General features: G+C 37.7%; 1 protein-coding gene across 3 annotated transcripts in view; it reads right to left on the bottom strand.

The window, feature by feature from the left end:
• KIZ (kizuna centrosomal protein) overlaps positions 1-19,979 on the bottom strand; it is a 129,936-nt gene that overhangs the window by 85,407 nt on the left and 24,550 nt on the right. The gene's annotated exons all lie outside the window — the stretch shown is intronic.

Here is a 19,979-nt window from a genome sequence, read left to right as displayed (position 1 = left end):
TCCTGTGGATAAACAAATAGGTTGTTTAGGTTATTCTCTTAAATGAAATGAGGAAAAGGATGTATGATCACTAAAATCAACACCGACCTTGTTTTATAAAACTCACAGCTTCCACAAAATGTCAGAAACACAGTACAGTCCATATTAGTTAATTTTAATAACAATATTGGTTCACAAAACAAATATTGCCCAGCAACTGTGGAATCTGCATTTTTCAAAAATGGATGTACACATTGCACAACTATGTGAAAGTAATTAATTCCACTGAATTGTAACTTGAACATGGTTAAAATGGTAAATTTTATGTTATATATATATTTTATCACAATTTTTAAAAAAGCTGAAGATTCTAACCACTTTTCACAGAGAAGCTTGGATTTAATAGAGTTAGATACTAGACAAAAAAAGAAGAAAGAGAGAAGGAAGGAGGGAGAGATACATACAAAGGACTATAGGAGGTTTCAAAACTCTATTTCTAGTATTATGCATAATATTAAGAAAAACTTCAAATAATCACATCAGGATTACATTAAAATATACTTCATCTGTGCAAAATAATCCTAATTGCCAGTCAAACTACAAATAACAGCAGATTTTCCTGAACATCTTCAAGTAAATTTAAACACATGTAAAACAATTTAAATTTACTGTTATGTTATATGCAACTGATGAATTACTGATCTCTACATCTGAAACTAACTATATGTTAACTTATTGAATTTAAATAAAATAAAATGAAATAAGAATAAATTTACTGCCATGTCGATGGGGAGAGAATGAGCATTATCTCTTCCTTAAAAAGAGAGGGGGGTGGAAAAAAGGCGGGGGGTGTTGGGTGGAGCAACAGAAGCAATTGGTTCAGTGGCTTGATCAAGGACACACAGTGGGAAGTAAAACTGGAAGTAACAATAATGAATCCTTGAGGAAGTTAAGTGCCTTTCTTCTAAAGGGGCCAAAGCATCTCTATGTACTGAATAACCTTCACAGAGCCCTACAGAACAGATGGGGAGATGTATTTGCATCACTCTTCTGTGGATGGAAAAATCTGAGGCTCAAATTTTAAGACAGAGAAAATGTTACATACACAACTGAAACAGAATCTTGGTTTGCTTCTCTTCAAATATTCTGTCCCTCCCTGAAATCATAAAACTTCTAGAAAATACAGGCAGTAATCTCTTTGCCATGAGCCTTAGCAAGAGTTTTCTAGGTATGTCTGCCTCCTCAGGCAAGGTAAACAAAAAGCAAAAGAGAACTATTGGGACTATACCCACTTTTGCACAGTAAAGGAAATCACCAATAAAACACAAAGGCAACCTACTGAATGGGTGAAGATGATTTGTAAATGATATATTTGATAAAGGGGTTAATATCCAAAATATATAAAAAAAACTTCTACAACTCAACACCAAAAAACCACATAATCTGATTAAAAACGGGTAGAGGACCTAAGAGACATTTTTTTCCAAAGAAGACATACAGATGGCCAACAAATACATGAAAAGATGCTCAATATCACTAATAATCAGGGAAAATGCAAATCAAAACTACAATGAGCTAACACCTCATACCTGTCAGAGTAGCTAGAATCAAAAACCAAAAACCAATCAAAAACCTCACCAACACTTGTTGGTTTTCTCCACTTGATGTGGAGAAAAAGAAACCCTTGTGCACTGCTGGTAGAAATGTAAATTGGTGCAACCACTGTGGAAAATAGTATGTTAGTTCTTCAAAAAGTTAAAAATAGAAATTCCATATGCTCCAGTAATTCCACTACTGGGTATTTACCCAAAGAAAACAAAAACATAGCAACCCTATGTTTATTTTACCATTATTTACAGTAGCCAAGATATGGAAGCAACCTAAGTGTCTATTGATAGATAAATGGATAAAGAGGATGTGGTGTGTGTGTGGATAAATGGATAAAGAAGATGTAGTATGTTTGTGTGTGTGTGTGTGTACATACACACTATGGAATATTACTTGGCCATAAAAAATTAGATTTTGCCATTTGCAACATCACTAATAGAACCTAGAGAGTAGGGGTGCCTGGGTGGCTCAGTGGTTTAGGCCGCTGCCTTAGGCTCAGGTCATGATCTCAGGGTGCTGGGATCGAGTCCCGCATCGGGCTCTCTGCTCAGCGGGGAGCCTGCTTCCCTCTGTCTCTCTCTGCCTGCCTCTCCATCTACTTGTGATTTCTCTCTGTCAAATAAGTAAATAAATAAAATCTTAAAAAAAAAAAAGAACCTAGAGAGTATAATGCTAAGTGAAATAAATCAGAGAAAGACAAATACCATATGATTTAACTCATATGTGGAATATAAAAAACAAATGCACAAACAAGTAAATTTTTTAAAAAGCAGAAACAGATTTTTAAATATAAAGTATAAACTGATGGTTGCCAGAAGGAAGGGGATGGAGGGATGGGTAAAATGGGTGAAGGGCAGTGGGAAGTACAGGTTTCCAGTTATGGAATAGATAGTCATATGGATGAAAGGTTCGGCAATATACTCAATTATGTTGTAATAGCATTGTATGGTGAAAGACAGTAGCTGTACTTGGGGATTTGAGTATAGCGTAATATATGGGGCTGTTAAATCACTATGTTGTACAACTGAAAATGTAACTAATGCAACATTGTGTGTCAACTATACTTAAATTAAAAAATGGGAAAAAAAGAGAAATAAATAGCACTAATAAGGGTAACTACACTGGTAAACATAAAAGGTAGCATAAATGTATTTCTGTAACTCTTTTTTTCTCCTATATGATTTAAAAGACAACTGCATCAAGCAATAATTATAAATATATGTGGATGAGCAGCATATAAAATATAAAGACATAGTTTGTACTACAATTACACCACAAAAGGAGTGGGAAAAGAATGGAGTATACAGGAGCCAAGTTTTGGCAAGCTGTTAAAGTTAAGTTGGAATTAGTCTGAACTAGATTATTATAAGCTATTAATTACAACACCAGGAAATCCACAGTAACAGAAATGACAGGAAATTAAAAGAGCACACTAGAAAATATATGTTTAATGCAAAAGAAAGCCATATGGAAGATTAAAGGAACAAAAAATATGTATAGAAAACAAAGTACAAAGTGGCAGAATCAAATCTTACCATTTTATTATTATTTTTTATGATTTATTTATTTATTTGAGAGAGGGAGAAAGGGTACGCGGGGGAGGGGCTGAAGGAGAGGGAGAGAGAGAGAATCTTAAGAAGATGCTCCACTGAGCATACAGCCCAGTGTGAGGCTCAATCTCAGGACCCTGAGATCATGATCTGAGCCAAAATCAAGAGTTGGATTCTTGGGGGGTGGGGCGATGGGTGAGCCTGGTGGTAGGTATTAAGGAGGGCACGTATTGCATGGAGCACTGGGTGTGGTGCATAAACAATGAATCTTGGAACACTGAAAAAATAAAATTAAATTAAAATAAATAAATAAATAAAATGAATATATAAATAAAAAAAAAAGAAAGAGTTGGATGCTTAAACAACTGACCCACCAGGTGCCCCTAAATACCACCTTTTGAGTAATCACATTAAATTTAAATGGATTAAACGCTACAATTAAAGTCAGAGACCGGCAGAGTAGATTTTTAAAAAGCCATGACCAAACTATATATTATCTAAAGTGACTCATTTTAGATTCAAAGACACAAACAGGTTGAAAGAACAGGAAAGGAAAATGATATATGAACAGAGCCTCATGAAAAAATATACTATGTAGTTAGTAACCAAAAGAAAGCTGAAGTAGTTATACTAATATCAGACAAAATAGGCAGATGATCTAGACAATTAAATAGAAGATCAACAGGGAAATAGAAGATTTGAACAATTATACACCAATTAGACCTAACGGACGTATACAGAAACCTCCACCTACCACCAGCAGAATCCATATTCTCATGTGCACATTGAACTTTCTATTGGATAGACCCATATTTTAGGTAATAAATCAAGTCTTAATACATTTAAAGGAATTTAAAGTATGTTCTCCAATAACAATAGAATAAAATTAGAAGTCAGTAAAAGAGGGAAATCTGGCAAATTCACAAATGCATGGAAATTACAAAACACACTCCTAAATAACTAATGGGTCAAAGAAGAAATTACGAGGCAAATAAGAAAAGAGTTTGAGTTAAATGAAAAGGAAAATACAACATACTAAGACCTACAGGAAGCAGCATTTAGAGGAAAATTCATAACTGTACAAGCCTATATTAAAAAAGAAGAAAGAACTCTAAGCAGTAGCCTAGCTTTTCATATTAAGAAATTAAACAAAGAAGGGGCTCCTGGGTGGCTCAATCAGTTGAGCATCCAACTCTTGATTTTGGCTCAAAGGTCGTGGGATTGAGTGCCATGTTAGGTTCTGTACTCAGCACAGTCTGCTTGATATCCTCTCTTCCCCTCTCCCTCTGCTCCCTCCCATGCTCATGTGTACACGTGGGTGTGCACACACACTCTCTCTCTAATAGATAAAATATTTCAAAAAAAGAAATTAAAAAAAGAAGAGCCAAGTAAATCCAAAGCAAGCAGAAAGAAGGAAATAATAAAGATCAGCAGAGAAGTAAACAAATTAGACACGAGAAAAGCAATAGTGATACTCAACAAAACCAAAAGTTGATTCTTTGAAAAGATCAGAAGATTGACATACCTCTAGCTAGACTAAGGGAAAAAAAAGAATTTAGTTATCAAAATCAGAAATTAAAGTGAGTACCTTGTTACCAACTTTATAGATATAAAGAGGATTTTAAGGGACTACTATGAGTAATGATATGCCAACAAATTAGACAACCTAGATGAGTTGGACAAATTCTTTTTTTTTTTTTTTTAAGATTTTGTCTATTTATTTGACAGAGATCACAAGCAGGCAGAGGGGGTAAGGGAAGCAAGCTCCCTGCTGAGCAGAGAGCCTGATGCAGGGCTTGATCCCACAACCCTGAGATCATGACCTTAGCCAAAGGCAGAGGCTTAACCCACTGAGCCACCCAGACACCCCTGGACAAATTCTTAGAAAGACACACACTACTAAAACTGACTCAAGAAGAAAGAAAAAATCTGAATAGATGTGTAGCAAGAAATTGAACTAGCAGTTAAAAAAAAATTTCTCACAAAGAAAAGTACAGGACCAGAAGGCTTCATTGGTTAATCCTACCAGAGGTTTAAAGAGTTAACACCAGTCCTTCACAAACTCTTCTAAAAACAGGCAAGGAAGAAATACTCCTCAACTCATTCTATGAGGCCAGTCCCTAACACCAAAACCAGATAAAGATGTCTCAAAAAAGGAAAACTACAAACCAATATTTCTTATGAATACAGATGTTAAAATTCTTTCTTTTTTAAAGATTCTATTTATTTATTAGAGAGAGATCACAAGTAGGCAGACAGGCAGGCAGAGACAGAAAGTGGAAGAAGCAGGTTCACTGCTGAGCAGAGAGCCCGATGCGGGGCTTAATCCCAGGACCCTGAGATCACGACCTGAGCTGAAGGCAGAGGCTTTAACCCACTGAGCCACCCAGGTTCCCCTAGACGTTAAAATTCTCAACAAAATACTAAAGAACTGAATTCAGCAACACATAAAGGAATTATACACATGACTATGTAGGATTTACGCCAGGAATAAAAGTTTGTTCAACGTATGAAAATCAAGTAATATAACATGCTATCTTACTAAAGGGAAAAAAACCCCAAAGTTTATGTCTATAGACAAAGAAAAAGCATTTGACAAAATCCAATACATGTTCATGACAAAAAGCACTATACAAACTAGGAATAAAAGGGAACTCCCTCAACATGATAAAGTGCATCTACGGGAAACATATAGTTAACATCATAGTTAATGGTGAAAGACTAAAAGACTTCTCCCTAAGATCAGGATTAACACAAGCATGTCTGTGTTCACCATTTCTATTAAACAAGATATACAGATTCTAGGCAGAATAGTATTGGCAAGAAAAAGAAATGGAAGGCATGTAGATTTCAAAGGAAGAAGTAAAACTATCTCTCTTGGCTGATAACACGATCTCATATAAAGAAAAACCTAAAGAATCACAAGAAACAATTAGAGGTAATAAGTTCAGCAAAGTTGCAGGATACAAGATCAACATACAAATAGAAATGTATTTCTATATATTAGCAATTAACTATTTGAAACTGAAATCAGAAAACAATTCTAGGGGCACCTGGGTGGCTCAGTGGGTTAAAGCCTCTGCCTTCGGATCAGGTCATGATCCCAGGGTCCTGGGATCGAGTCCCACATCGTGTTCTCTGCTCAGCGGGGAGCCTGCTTCCTCCTATCTCTCTCTCTGCCTGCCTCTCTGCCTACGTGTGATCTCTGTCTGTCAAATAAATAAATAAAATCTTAAAAAAAAAAGAAAAACAATTCTATATATAATAATATAAAAAAGCATAAAAAAGAACACATTTATTTATTTGTTTGTTTTTTTAGATTTTAAAGATTTTATTTATTTGACAGAGGGACAGAGCAAGAGAGGGAACATAAACAGGGGGAGTGGGAGAGGGAGAAGCAGGCCTCCCATTGAGAAGGGAGCCCGAAGTGGGGCTTGAACCCAGGATCCTGAGATCATGAACGTGAGTCGAAGGCAGACGCTTAATGATTGAACCACCCAGGCAACCCAGAATAAATTTAAAAGTAAGTGCAAGACTTGTACACTGAAAACTATAGAACATTGATGAAAGAAATTAAAGAAGGCTTAAATAAATGGAAAGACATTCTGTCTTCAAGGAACATAAGAGTTATGTAGTAAAGACGACCAATTTTACTCCCAAATTGATCTATATATTCAATGCAATCTTTATCAAAATCCCAACTGGCAGTTTTACAAAAATTGGCTAGCTAACACTAAAATTCATATGGAAATAAAAGGAGCCCAGAATAAGCAAAACAATTTTCAAAAAAAAAAAAAAAAGCAAACTTGGAGATGTAATATTTCCCACTTCAAACCTTACTACAAAACTAGGGTAATTGTAGACTCTACTGGCATACAGATATATTATATAAATATACGGAACAGAATTCAGAGCCCAGAAATATCCATACCTCTACAGTCTACTGACTTTTTTAAAGGCATTTTTAAAGAGTAGTTTTAAAAATTCAAGGCTAGAAGGGGCTGGAATTGATTATTTTCCTTTCTTCACATAAAAGGCTAGATAGACTCCTGAAGGCAGATCTTGTTAAGAACAGAACTCTCTCACATATTTAAAAATGGTTACTTTTCCCCTGCCCATCCCTGAATTACAGGGGGATTTTTCTCTGATATTCACTGTGCAGACCTGTTAATGCTCCCTGGAGTTAAAACACAGAAGTGGGGAAAGAAGGACTATGACTTGATTTCCCTGGAATTTTTATCTCAGGCTTGTCTATGCTGAGCCTCTGGCAATTTGTCAATTACAGTTCATTTCTCCAACCTGGCCCTGGTTATTGTAGTGGTTTCGGCTCTGCTCTAATAAACTGTGATTCTCTGTATTCCTTGCTCATCTCTCCAAATTTAGAGGCAGCGGATTGCTCTGTAACCTCACTTCTCTGAGAAATCTAAGAAGAGTTGCTGATTATGTGGTTTGTTCAGCTTTTTACTTGTTAGGGTGGTGTGGTGACTTCCAAATTTCTTATACGTTGGACCGGAAACAAGACTACATTGTAATTTCAGCAGCTGAATATTATCCTATTCTATAAACATACCATAATTTATTTAACAAGTCTTGTTTTGATGGACCTTGGTTTGTTTCCCACCATCTACCGTTCTAAACCAAGCTACAGTGATTATCATTGAGCGTATGCCTCTAGACAAACATGGGAGTACATTAACAAGACAGCTTTCTGAAATTGAAATTGTTGGGTCAAAGCTGACTTACAGGATATTGCCATTTCACCATCCAAAGAGGCCATCATGCCATTATTAAGAATGTTTCACATGGGTTGGTTAAACAGCAAAATTATAATAATCAACATCCTGATTCAGTGATACAAATATTTGTCTTCTATTCCTTTCGTAATTGAGAAGCTGATATAAGAAGAAAGACAAATTTTAAAACAGGTGAAAATCATCTATTACCATTGTCTTAATCTAACAACTACTATCATTTTTCATGTGCTCAAAAAACGTTTTCAAATACATGACTTCAAGTGATGGGCTACTGTGAAGAACTTTAGCTGGCCATATGCTGAGGCCACTTAGTGAAACTTGAGGCAAATCAATGATCAGACTTGTGAATTGGGGAGGCCTTTGATTTTTCACTTTCAAGACCCACTTGGGGAGTGTTAATAAACCAATATTTGAGTGATTATTAACCCAACACAGGGAGTACACACCTCCCCCTTTGTTGGTCTGATAAAGGCCAAAATGTAAAGCAAAGGAGGGGGCAAGTCTTGGAGACGAGAAAGCCACCTAGGGAGGGCCAAAGGAAGTGTCCCTGATTAACCCTTTCAACCAGTAATTCTCTAAGTCCTCTGACCAGTATACTAAAAGGCCAAAGACTCCAAGTCCATTCCACTGAACAAAGAACCCCAAGAGCCAAGAAACAGAGAGAAACCGCAATATCTAAGTAGTAACCCACACAATCAACAAAAGCAGCATGTAATCATGATTTAACTTATAGTAAATGCTTCTAGAACCAGAGTAAGTGAAAAACAGCAACAACAATTCAAGAGTGTACTGTTAACAAAGGGTACGTCTGGGGCACCTAGGTGGCTCAGTTGGTTAAGCCTCTGCCTTCAGCTCAGGTCATGATCTCAGGCTCCTGGGACTGAGCCCCTCATTGGGCTCTCTGCTCAGCAGGGAGCTTGCTTCCCCCTCTCTCTCTGCCTGCTGCTCTGCCTACTTGTGATCTCTCTCTCTTTGTCAAATAAATAAATAAAATCTTTAAAACAAAACAAAACAAAACAAAAAACAAAGGGTACTTCCTAAACACAGGAGAAATTATAAATCTCTACAATGGCAAATGGTTATAAAGTGCCAATTTTGCCAAGCATTCCAGACTTTTTGGAATATGGAACTGTGGGTCCTCAACAAATTACTAATTACTGATATTAATAAGAACATTGCATTTTAGTAGACTATAATAAATCAGGAGTTATGAAAAGGTGGCCCTTAATTATGCATAAAATAAAAATCTGTGGGTTGGTACATCTGTTCACCTGTAGGACCAAAAGAGACAGCTTACATTTGAGGATCTCTTGAGACTCAATAGGAAGTTTTTGCTGCTATATCTCTAGTTGTTGTTTTTGGGGGGAGGAAGGTTAAGTTTCTGATATAATTTCAATGTTGCAGGAATCATAAGAAAAACTCCCCTTATATCTTTTAACTAGATTTATCAATTGTTTATATTTTGCCCATTTATCACTCTCTCTCCCTCTACATATATGTGAATGTTTATACACACACAGACACATACATGCACAATTTTTTCCTGAACCATTTGAGGATAAATTGGAGATACCTGGTCCCTCTCCCCCAAGCAATTCAGTGTGTATTTCCTAAGCATAGGGACATCCTCCTTCATGAACAGACACAGTTCAATGATTAAAATCAGGAAACTTAACATTGATAAAGTGCTATTTTCTATCCCACAGTCTACATTCAAATTTTGTCACTTGGCCTAATAATGTCTTTATATAGCTACCTTTTCTCCTAGGTTCAGGATCCAATCTAGAGCCATGCTTCTCGAGTCTCCTTTAATCTGGAACAGCTCTTTAGTCTTTGTCATTCTTGGCCTTGACATTTTTTAAGAATACAGGCTGGCTACTTTGTAGACTATCTCTCAATGTGTGTTTGACTGATATTTCCTCATGTTCACGTTTGGATTATGCACTTTTTGCAGGAAGACCACAGAACTATGCTTCTAGTTTTTTAGTAACAGGAATAATACTCTGATAAAGCAAATTTATTGGGATGGAAGTTAACCCCCAATCTTCCCACTATCAAGCAGAATAATTAGAAATATTCCCTTTAAAACATGACCTCTTGGGGGACCTGGGTGCCTAGTTGGTTTAGTGTCTGACTTTTGGTTTCAGCTCAGGTCAGTTTGGAGTCTGCTTATGATTCTCTCTCCTCCTTCTGTCCCTTCCCCTGCTCATGCTCTCCCTCTCTCTCAAATAAATAAATAAATCTAAACAAACAAATAAACAAAACTTGACCTTAAAAAAAATTTTTTTTTAAAAACAGACTGACAATAATACAATGTCATTTTAAAACCATAATATTAAATTTTAGAAATTAAAGTTATTATATACAATTCTGGGTTTTGTCCTAGAACAGAAAAAGGACAGTGATGGAAAAACTGGTGAAATATGAATGAAGTCTGGAGTTTGGTTAACAGTATATACCTAAGTAGATTTTTTAGATTTGACAAATGTTGCACTGTAACGTAGGTTGTTGATAACTGTGTGAACTGGGTGAGGGATCCAAGGAAACTGTACTGTCTCCAACTTTTCTGCAAATCTGAAATTATTCTAGAATAAAAAGTTTACTTAAAAAATAACCCCTGAGATGTGGGGTATTGGGGATACCATTTAAGGGTACAAACATGCAATGAGTAGTAAATAAGTCCTAGAGACCTAATATACAATATAGTGAATATAGACAATATTATAATCATCAAACTTGCTCAGAGACTAGAACTCAATTATCCCAACCAATGAAAGGAAATGGTAATTACGTAATGAAAGGTGCTAATTATCACAACAGCAATCATATTACAATATATAAATGTATCAAATTAACCTGTTATATACCTTAAATGTATAAATATTATATGTCAATTAAAAAATAAATAAAACAAAAATAACAAAAAAAATCCCCAGTATTGATGAAGGTTATATGAAATAGAAATTCCTATATTGTTGGTAGCAAAATAAATAGGCAAAATCTTCTGATAGCAAACAGGAAAGAATCCAGCATCAAAAGTCCTAAACACCTTTATTGCCTTTGACTCTGTACTTTTACAGGTAAACTCCGCAAGGAAGTAAGCCTAATAGGAAAAAAAAAAAAAAGCTATGTGACAAGTTCATTCACAGCATATTTACAATCATGAAAAGTATGAAACAAACTGCATAAAACAGGGCAAGATTATGAAGTCACAAAAATGAGGTAAATGAAGACTATGGAGTAACAAGGGAAATGCTTAGACACAACAAGTGAAAAAAAAATCCAAAATTATATATTCAGTATGCTTATACCTACATAAAGATAAATCTAACATAGGAAAAAGAAACTAAAATGTGTTTGTGTCGGATTGTGCCAGGAAAATGAATATTGCTCTGCTCAACTGTTCCTTCTTCCAATTTAACTTGACCTAAACCGTTAAAAATAAGTTTATTGAGCTATAATTCACAGACCATAAAACTCATCCTTTTATTAAAGTATACAATTCAGGGGTTTCCATATAATCACAGATGTGTAGCCATCACAATCATCATTCCCAAAAGAAACCCTGTACCCTTTAGCAATCACTCCCCATTCTCCCTGACCAGCCGCCAGCCCTGGGCAACCACTTATCTACTGCACCATTTTACACTTCTACCAGCAATTATGTAAACTTTTATAACAAAAAAAGTATTATAAGAAACCTGTAAAAATTAATTGCTGCTTGCTATTAGGCAACCTTACATTTGAACTGGCTCAGCATTTGCAAAGTAAAATAGTGGCTCCAGTAAAATACAAGCTGTGCTTCTGCGTGTTGGCAGCTTTCCCGTTCCACTGAGATCAGGCAGTGAGACAGGTGCCTCTTTTCTTTTTAAAATAGTCTGTCATTTTGTTTGCTTAGCAACAGGAAATAGGGTGGTCTTTAATCTTAAAATTCTGACATTGTTATGTGTCTCAGAAGCATTTTCTAAGCCAGGGAAGCTGAAGAGAGAATGCCATGCTTCACATTATTATTGACACTGGAATAATATTAGGAATTGAAAAGTTTTTGAGAGATAGACATTATTGCCAAAAGAAGGGGCATGTATCAGTATTTAAGGATCTGACATAATGATCAATGTTTCTCTGCCTTCCTATTACTTTCTGTAGCTCAGTGCTTGAGGTAAATCTCTAATTCAGGATTTCAGTTCAGTTCTTCCTTTTCCCCGACACAGCTATACACCTGTAGTTTCTCTAAAAATTTTAAAGGAGTTGTAGAAAGTGATAGCAAAGCAAATGAATATGGCTGAAAATACTCATGAGTGAACAGTAGATAACATTTAAACCAGGACTTCATCTTTACTGGGGTAACGGGAGGGGACATATACAGGGAGAGATCAACAACTGTAGAATTATTGTAATGATGAAAAATAAAGTAAGATTAAAACAGGAAGGGAAACCATAAAAGGTTTGTTGAGGGGAGGTAGGTAGGGGATGGGGTAACTGGGTGATAGGCATTAAGGAGGGCACTTGATGGAATGAACATTGGGTGTCATGTGCAACTGATGAATCACATTAATTCTACCCCTGAAACTAATAATATACTACATGTTAACTAAGCTGAGTTTAAATTAAAAAAATTTTAATGAATTATTATAATGATGACTTAGTTAATAATTACTAAATACAGTCAAAGCAGGTAAATCTTAACCATTATTGTATTTAAAAAAATATATTTATGTTATACTTCACATCTTACAAAATGTGGTCAAAGCAGGTAAATCTTAACCATTATTGTACTTTAAAAAATATATTTATGTTATACTTCACATCTTACAAAATGATGAGAAAATATTAATTTTTTTCTTACTATATTATTATTTTTTTCACAGATGAGGCAACTGAGAAGTATCAGGATGAATGCAGAATGAAAATGGAGCTATCAGAGCAATTTCCAGCTTTCACACAGTACAGTAATACTTTTAATTTCTAGGTAAGCAAGTCTTTAAGTCATATTGAGATTTTTAAAAAAGATTTTATTTATTTGACAGAGAGAAAGAGAGATATCAAAAGTAGGCAAAGCACTGGAGGCGGGGGAGGGGAGAGGGTAAGCTGAGCAGAGTGCCTGATCCAGGGCTCCATTCCAGGACCCCGAGACCATGACCTGAGCAGAAGGCAGAAGCTTCTGCAGAAGCCACCCAGGCACTCCACATTGGGATTTCTTTTTAAAGATTATATTTATTCATTTGTCAGAGAGAGAGGGAGAGAGCGAGCACAGCAGGCAGAGGGAGAAGCAGGTTCCCTGATGAGCAAGGAGCAGGACATGCAACTTGATCCCAGAACCCTGGGATCATGACCTGAGTCAAAGGCAGGCACTTACCTGACTGAGCCACCCGGGTGTCCCAGTCACACTGAGATTTAAAAAACTCCCTTAATAAAAATTTACACACAGGGGCGCCTGGTAGCTCAGTTGGGTAAGCATCTAGATGCCTTTGGCTCAGGTCATGATCCCAGCGTACTGGGATCCAGTCCCATGTTGGGCTGCCTACTCAGGAGAGGAATCTGCTTCTCCCTGAACCTCTACCCCTGCTCATGTGCTTTCTCTCTTACTCACTCTCTCAAATAAAATCTTTTTAAAAATGTACAAATAACAATCCTGAAGGAACTATTTTTACTTTACTATGTGTTATAAACAGAATTGTGTGTCCCCCTCCCCAAATTCTTATGTTGAAGCCCTAATTCCCAGTGTGACTATTCAAAGATGGGACCTTTAAGGTAAGGGTGATTAAGGTTAAATGAGTTCATAAGGCCGGGGCACTACTCCAATAGGACATGTCCTCATAAGAGGAGGAGATACCAGAGATCCTTCTCCACACAAATGCACAAAGTAGAGAGGCCATATGAGGACACAGAAAAGGGGCAGTCATCTGCAACCCAAAGAGAGAAACCAACTCTGCTGGCACCCTGACCCTAGACTTTCAGCTTCCAGAATTGTGAGAAAATAACTTTTTAAAAGATTTTATGCATTTTTTGACAGAGAGAGAGGCAACGAGAGAGGGAACACAGGCAGGGAAAGTGGGAGAAAGTGAAGCAGGATCTCCGCCGAGCAGGGAGCCCAATGCAGGGCTCTTTTCCAGGTCCCGGATCATGACCTGAGCCAAAGGCAGACAGACACCCAACAACTGAGCCACCCAGGCACCTGAAAATAAATTTCTATTATTTAAGCCCTCAGTCTGTGACATTTTGTTATGGTCACCTGACCTAAGACATCATGCCAACACTTACCACTTCTTTCATTTTGCCACTGTGATAAATTATAGACACAATCAAATTTTTAAAAGAGGCATCTCTAGCTATTAAATCTAGTAGTTGTTGGAACTGTCTTAATTTTAAAATGGATCCATTAAATTTGGGCTTCTAAGGTATGTTCTGTAAGTAATTTTGTTGGGTAAATCACTACTACAACATCAATTGGTTACAAGCTGTCATCCTTGTCTTTATGTCCCATTTCTTTAATTCATAGGTAGCCTCTCCATCCCCAGATCTGGTGTCTTCAGCATCCTAGATGAGTGGCAAGAAGTCAGTACAAAATAATGGCTAGCCTGGTAGAGACCAAAGATGGAGATGATGGGGACGACGGTGAGAGCAGTAGCAGGATCAGTGAAAATCTGTCAAGCACTTACTGGGTGTCAAGCAGATTTCTATTCATTACCTTTTTTCCATCCTCACAACAATGATTACTATTTCCCTGCTCTTATGAGACTTAGTTAGCAAGGTTGAACAATTTGCTCTTGATCACAGGATTCAGACCTTCACAGGAGGACTCCAATGCCCATCTCTTGTGCTACAATACTCTAAATGATATCAGTGAGACTCAAACTGTGTTACTGAGCCACAGCTTTTTTGAAAAACAAATACAAAAATCTCTAATAATAAATTATAAGTCTACAACTAATTTCCTACTAAATTCAACCAGTACAAAATCAGACGTACTAAAATAGACTCTAAATGGAACCTCTGCCTAAAAAATAAATCGAGTCTATGTATGGTAAATGGGAAAAGTAGGAGAAAAGCAGACAGAAACTTCAACCAAAATTTAGCATTCCTAAATGCTACCAATAGCTGATCTTCAAAAAATAAACACACACACCAGCACCGTCCTTTCCCCCATTATCTGCAGGCCTACAGAAGTGCTTGAATAAAACAGCACAAAGCAATGATTTTCAAGAAGAGAAGCTTAACAAGTATCTGAGAATATCAAGACAACAGCCCTTTCTTAATATGCCCTGTATTTGCCCATACAGGGTGGCTCAAGATATAACTGTGTTTCTTAGAGGTTCCTGTTCAAAAAGAAATGTGCAGAACTACATTAGAAAGGCATTGTGCCACCTCCACTTTCTAATTTTGAGAGATGTGAGTGAGGACAGAGGCAACTCACACACTACAATTCAAAGAGCAATCCCATCCACAGGCAGCATCTTTCTTCCTAAAATGCTCATCCCTTCCTCAACCTTTTTTTTTTAAACTATATTAGATTACTAAATGAACTAGAGCTTCTATTTCTTTTTTTAATTAATTTATTTGAGAGAGAAAGCACACACACACACAAGTGCAAGCAGTGTGGAAGAGGCAGAGGAAGAGAGAGAGAAATTCTCAAGCAGACTCCTTGCTGAGCACAGAGGCCAACTCGGTGCTGAATCCTATGACCCATGAAATTATGATCTGAACAGAAATCACTAGTCAGATGTTTAACCAGCTGAGTCATCCAAGTGCCCGTGGAGCTTCTATTTTGAGGATAGATTACCAAAAGTTGGATGGCTGGCAAAAAGCATATGTGTACAGCCAACCCCCTGCACAGTCAAAAATCTGTATATAACTTCTGACTCACTCAAAACTTTAACTACTTGTACTGACTAGATTACTAGACCAGACTATTAGAGTACTAACACTAAACTATATTGACTGACTACTGACCAGAAGCCTTTTCTATAACATAAACAGTAGATTAACACCTATTTTTGTATGTTACATGTGTTATATGCTGTATTGTTAAAATAACACAAGCCAGAGAAAAGAAAATCATAAGGAAAGTACATTTATAGTACTGTACATAAATTTATTTTTAAAAATCTGCATATAAGTGGACTTGACAACTCAAACCCATGTTGTTCAAGGGTCAGCTATATATTTAATTATGATAATTACTGCCAGGTTCCTTTCCAAAAAAGTTGTAGTGCTGATTCATTTTTTTCTAATAACACAGTACTTCATAGAATATAAGTATATGAAGTTTAGAAAATCTTTTAAAGAATAAGAAGTCAATATTTGTTCTCCTGTGGAGATTTCTGTAATCCCTTGTACCATCAAAGGGAGAAAAGAAACAGTGTTTTCCACAAAAATTTATCTTCCTCTTGCTAAGTCAACTTAGGTTTCCTTTTCCTGTTTCCTTTACTTTTTCTTTTCTCTATCACTCCACTACAAGATATGTACATATATGTGCACTTTTCTTACTTGTAAGAGCCTTTGACATATAACACACTTGTTACATAATTATACCACAGAGAGAGCAAAGGAAGATAGTTGTGTAGCCAAATATCTCCATAAAAGGAGAGTTTAAAAAATATGGTTATTTTCATTCTTGACTGTGAGAAAGAGGCTAAGTCCCTTCCAGAGAGGCTTTTGTCCCCCCTTGTCCTAAGTGAAACCTTTCTTTCAGTAATTGAGAAGCAAGTTGATATATTTATTAGTTAAGGCTCTGCCACCGACCAGTTAAGCGATCCTTAATTTTGGGGGGCCTCCATCGCCTAACCTGTAAAATGGGTATAAAAACAAATCTTGGGGTGCCTGGGTGGCTCAAGGGGTTAAAGCCTCTGCCTTCAGCTCAGGTCACGATCTCGGGGTCCTGGGATTGAGCCCCGTATCGGGCTCTCTGCTTTAGCAGGGTGCCTGTTCCCCCCTCCCCCTCTGCCTGCCTCTCTGCCTACTTGTGATCTCTCTCTCTCTCTCTCTGTCAAATAAATAAAATTAAAAATCTTTTAAAAAATTAAAAAATAAACCTTACTTTGTAAAGTTGTTGTAATGAGTATATGTATGTCTGTATATTCAAATATATTTATAGACGTATAATATAAATTCTTAGAACAGCCCCTGAAAGTAAGACCAATGTAAGTGTTAGCTGTTAATCTGAGCCATATTGCCCACTTGGGAGGTATCCTCAAAAGAAAGGATAAAACTTTACCTGTCTTTGAAATCCAGTGGAATGGGGTACACATCTTGTGCAAGGAGAATTATCTCTCTCCTGTTTCTCACTGTGGACTGGCAGGCTGCTACCACTCACTAGGTAGAGCAGTGGATGGGGTCTAGACCCTAATGTGCAGGAGCTCACAGTCTAGTAAGCCTGGAGAGAAGAGCATTTCTAGCCTCTCCTGAAAAAAGATCTGCGTATCTAGTTTTAGGGCCAGGATTTGAAAAAACTATTTGTGTAATTCAGCTTAATTGTCAATTGTTTTACGACTAGAAACACATACAAATAAAAAAACTATTCAGATCAAAGAGGTCCAGCTGAAAACCTTTGGACTTGTCAAATAAAGTCACAACTTTGATGATGGCAACAGCTGAGGGTGGGTCACCATGACAAGCAAGGTACAACAAACCTGGGCAAGCACTCAGTGCCCTACTTTAGAGAGATTCTTGCACTCTTTCTAATTGAGCAGTGGTTCAAGGAGACTGCTGGTGAACGAAGCACTGTGGGCCCCTAAGGATAAGAAATTGGGGCTTATATAGATAAATTAGAGCAATATCTCAACTCTTATATCCCCTTCCCAGCACTGTTCTTTCCAGTAGCAGATATGACAGGGTCAGACTCGTTTCCGCAGGAACTTCGCCATCCTAGTACATGCCCACAGCTCCTCCTGGGCTGGGAGCTCCCCTCACTGAGGTACAGCAGCCAGGAGAGGAGCCAGACACAACATTCAGTCAGTGACAGAGAGGCGTTAAGGAATAAACCCCTCTCTTTCCTGCTCCCAAGTGTGAGGACACTGAGGTGTATGCAACACAGTCGTCCAAGCTTCACTGATGGGACCAAGTTCCAGTTGCTCACAGTGATAACCTACTCAGTCACATACCACTAGCCGTGTGGCTTTCCTCTCTCCTCTATATGAGGTTCTTGGAACCACCTCCCAAATAATCCACCTACATTCCAATACTTATCTCAGGATCTGCTTCCAGGAGATTCCAACCTAAGTTATTTCCTCTTTAAATATGGGTACTTTGGGATAGTCTTATGATGGCTTTCTCCTTGCCATGAAGTTTATTTCAATTGTGTGTCTCCTCCATGACACTGATCACTTTACCCCTTGGAGATGAGCCCAGGCCCCACAGTGGCTGCCTTGGTCCTATAAAAACTGCTCAGATCTCAGGAGCTGCAGTCTGCCCTCTGGGAGTAGAACCATTCCCACTACGAAACATGGGGGCGCCTTCCCTGTCTGGTGCCTCCCCTGCAGCGGGGCTGCTCCCAACCACAGCTCCACCACCTCTCCTGACATGGCTCCAACATGGCACAAGGTGCACATCTGTCTTCTGACTTGGAAGTTCTTCTTCAGTAGAGCTCCACCAAGCCAACTCAAGCAGATGCACCTTTTAATGAAAACATGAACAGTTCAGAGACAGGCACTCCGCTTTCCTTGGCTCACCTGATGCAGCTGGAATATTGAGACCATTTTACTCTGCCAAGGTTAGGTACAGATACAGCATCTAAATGGGTAACTGAAATATTTTGCATGATGTGGTTAGGCTGTTTTCATCTGGATCAGAAATTTCTCCCAACTTTGGAAGAGCATCTCACCCACACCAACCTAGATGACGGGGCAGCAAGATAGCTAATAGCATGGATGCCAAAGCAAAATGGTCTGGTTTTGAGTTGTGGCTCCACCTCACTGTGTAGTCTTAGGCAAGTTAATTAACCTCTCTGAGCCTTCCCATAAAATGAAGACAACAACAGCATCTACTTCCAGGATTGTTGAGAAGATTAAATGAGCTGATGAATATAAAGTAGTACTTCATCTAGCAGCTGGCACAGAATAAGTATGCAATGATCATTACCCACTGCTATTATTAGTATCAGAAGTAGAAATAACAACATATAACCATTTCTCCATATGACCCATGCGGGAAGGTTTACAATGGTGAAATGGAACTCTCCAATTTGAACTTACGTCCTATGATGAAAGGGTCCTCCATGTCTCTCCACCCAGGCCACGCATAGTATAATCCTGCTGTGAAGTATCCATTTCACTTCTTCTACTTTTAGTAGAATATGTTTCATAGTACAATAGTTCAAAGAAACTTCACAACCCCAAATTTATACTCAAATTTATATTCACAAATGCCATCTCTATCTCTCATGGTATAATGTGTTTTTATGTATATTCTTTGGTCACCACTCATAAGAAAAACTGAGCAACTAGAGGGGCGCTTGGGTGGCTCAGTGGGTTAAGCCTCTGCCTTCGGCTCAGGTCATGATCTCCAGGTCCTGGGATCAAGCCCCACATTGGGGTCTCTGCTCAGCAGGGAGCCTGCTTCCCCCTCTCTCTCTGCCTGCCTCTCTGCCTATTTGTGATCTCTCTCTGTCAAATAAATTAATAAAATCTTTTTTTAAAAAGTAACTGAGCAATAAGAACATGTCTCAAGACCAACAGAATTAGAGTTTACTCCCCCAAAAACTAAAAAAATGCAATGTATAATATAGGAAAAGGATTATTAAATTATAGTAAAATCTGTGAGGATTCAAATGGGGACTTGAAATTTGTCTCTTTGCTGTTAACCAAGAAACAAAAATTTGCTAAGTAAACTAATACTGGTAACAAGTTTGGGGAATGAGTAGACCAATCACTAATTCTCTTAAGAGAATACATGACCCCGGGTTGCCTGGGTGGCTCGGTCATTAAGTGTCTGCCTTTGGCTCAGGTCATGATCCCAGGGTTCCAGGGTGGAGCCCCACATCAGGCTCCCTGCTCTGCGGGGAGCCTGCTTCTCACTCTCCCACTCCTCCCACTTGTGTTCGCTCTCTCTCACTGTCTCTCTGTCAAATAAATAAACAAAATCTTAAAAAAAA

Source organism: Mustela putorius, unplaced genomic scaffold (assembly GCF_011764305.1).
Source record: "Mustela putorius furo isolate JIRA1106 unplaced genomic scaffold, ASM1176430v1.1 tig00000253_pilon_pilon_pilon, whole genome shotgun sequence".
Lineage (NCBI taxonomy): Eukaryota > Metazoa > Chordata > Mammalia > Carnivora > Mustelidae > Mustela > Mustela putorius.
The sequence above is the reverse complement of the archived record's forward strand: the minus strand, read 5'-3'. Positions and strand labels throughout refer to the sequence as shown.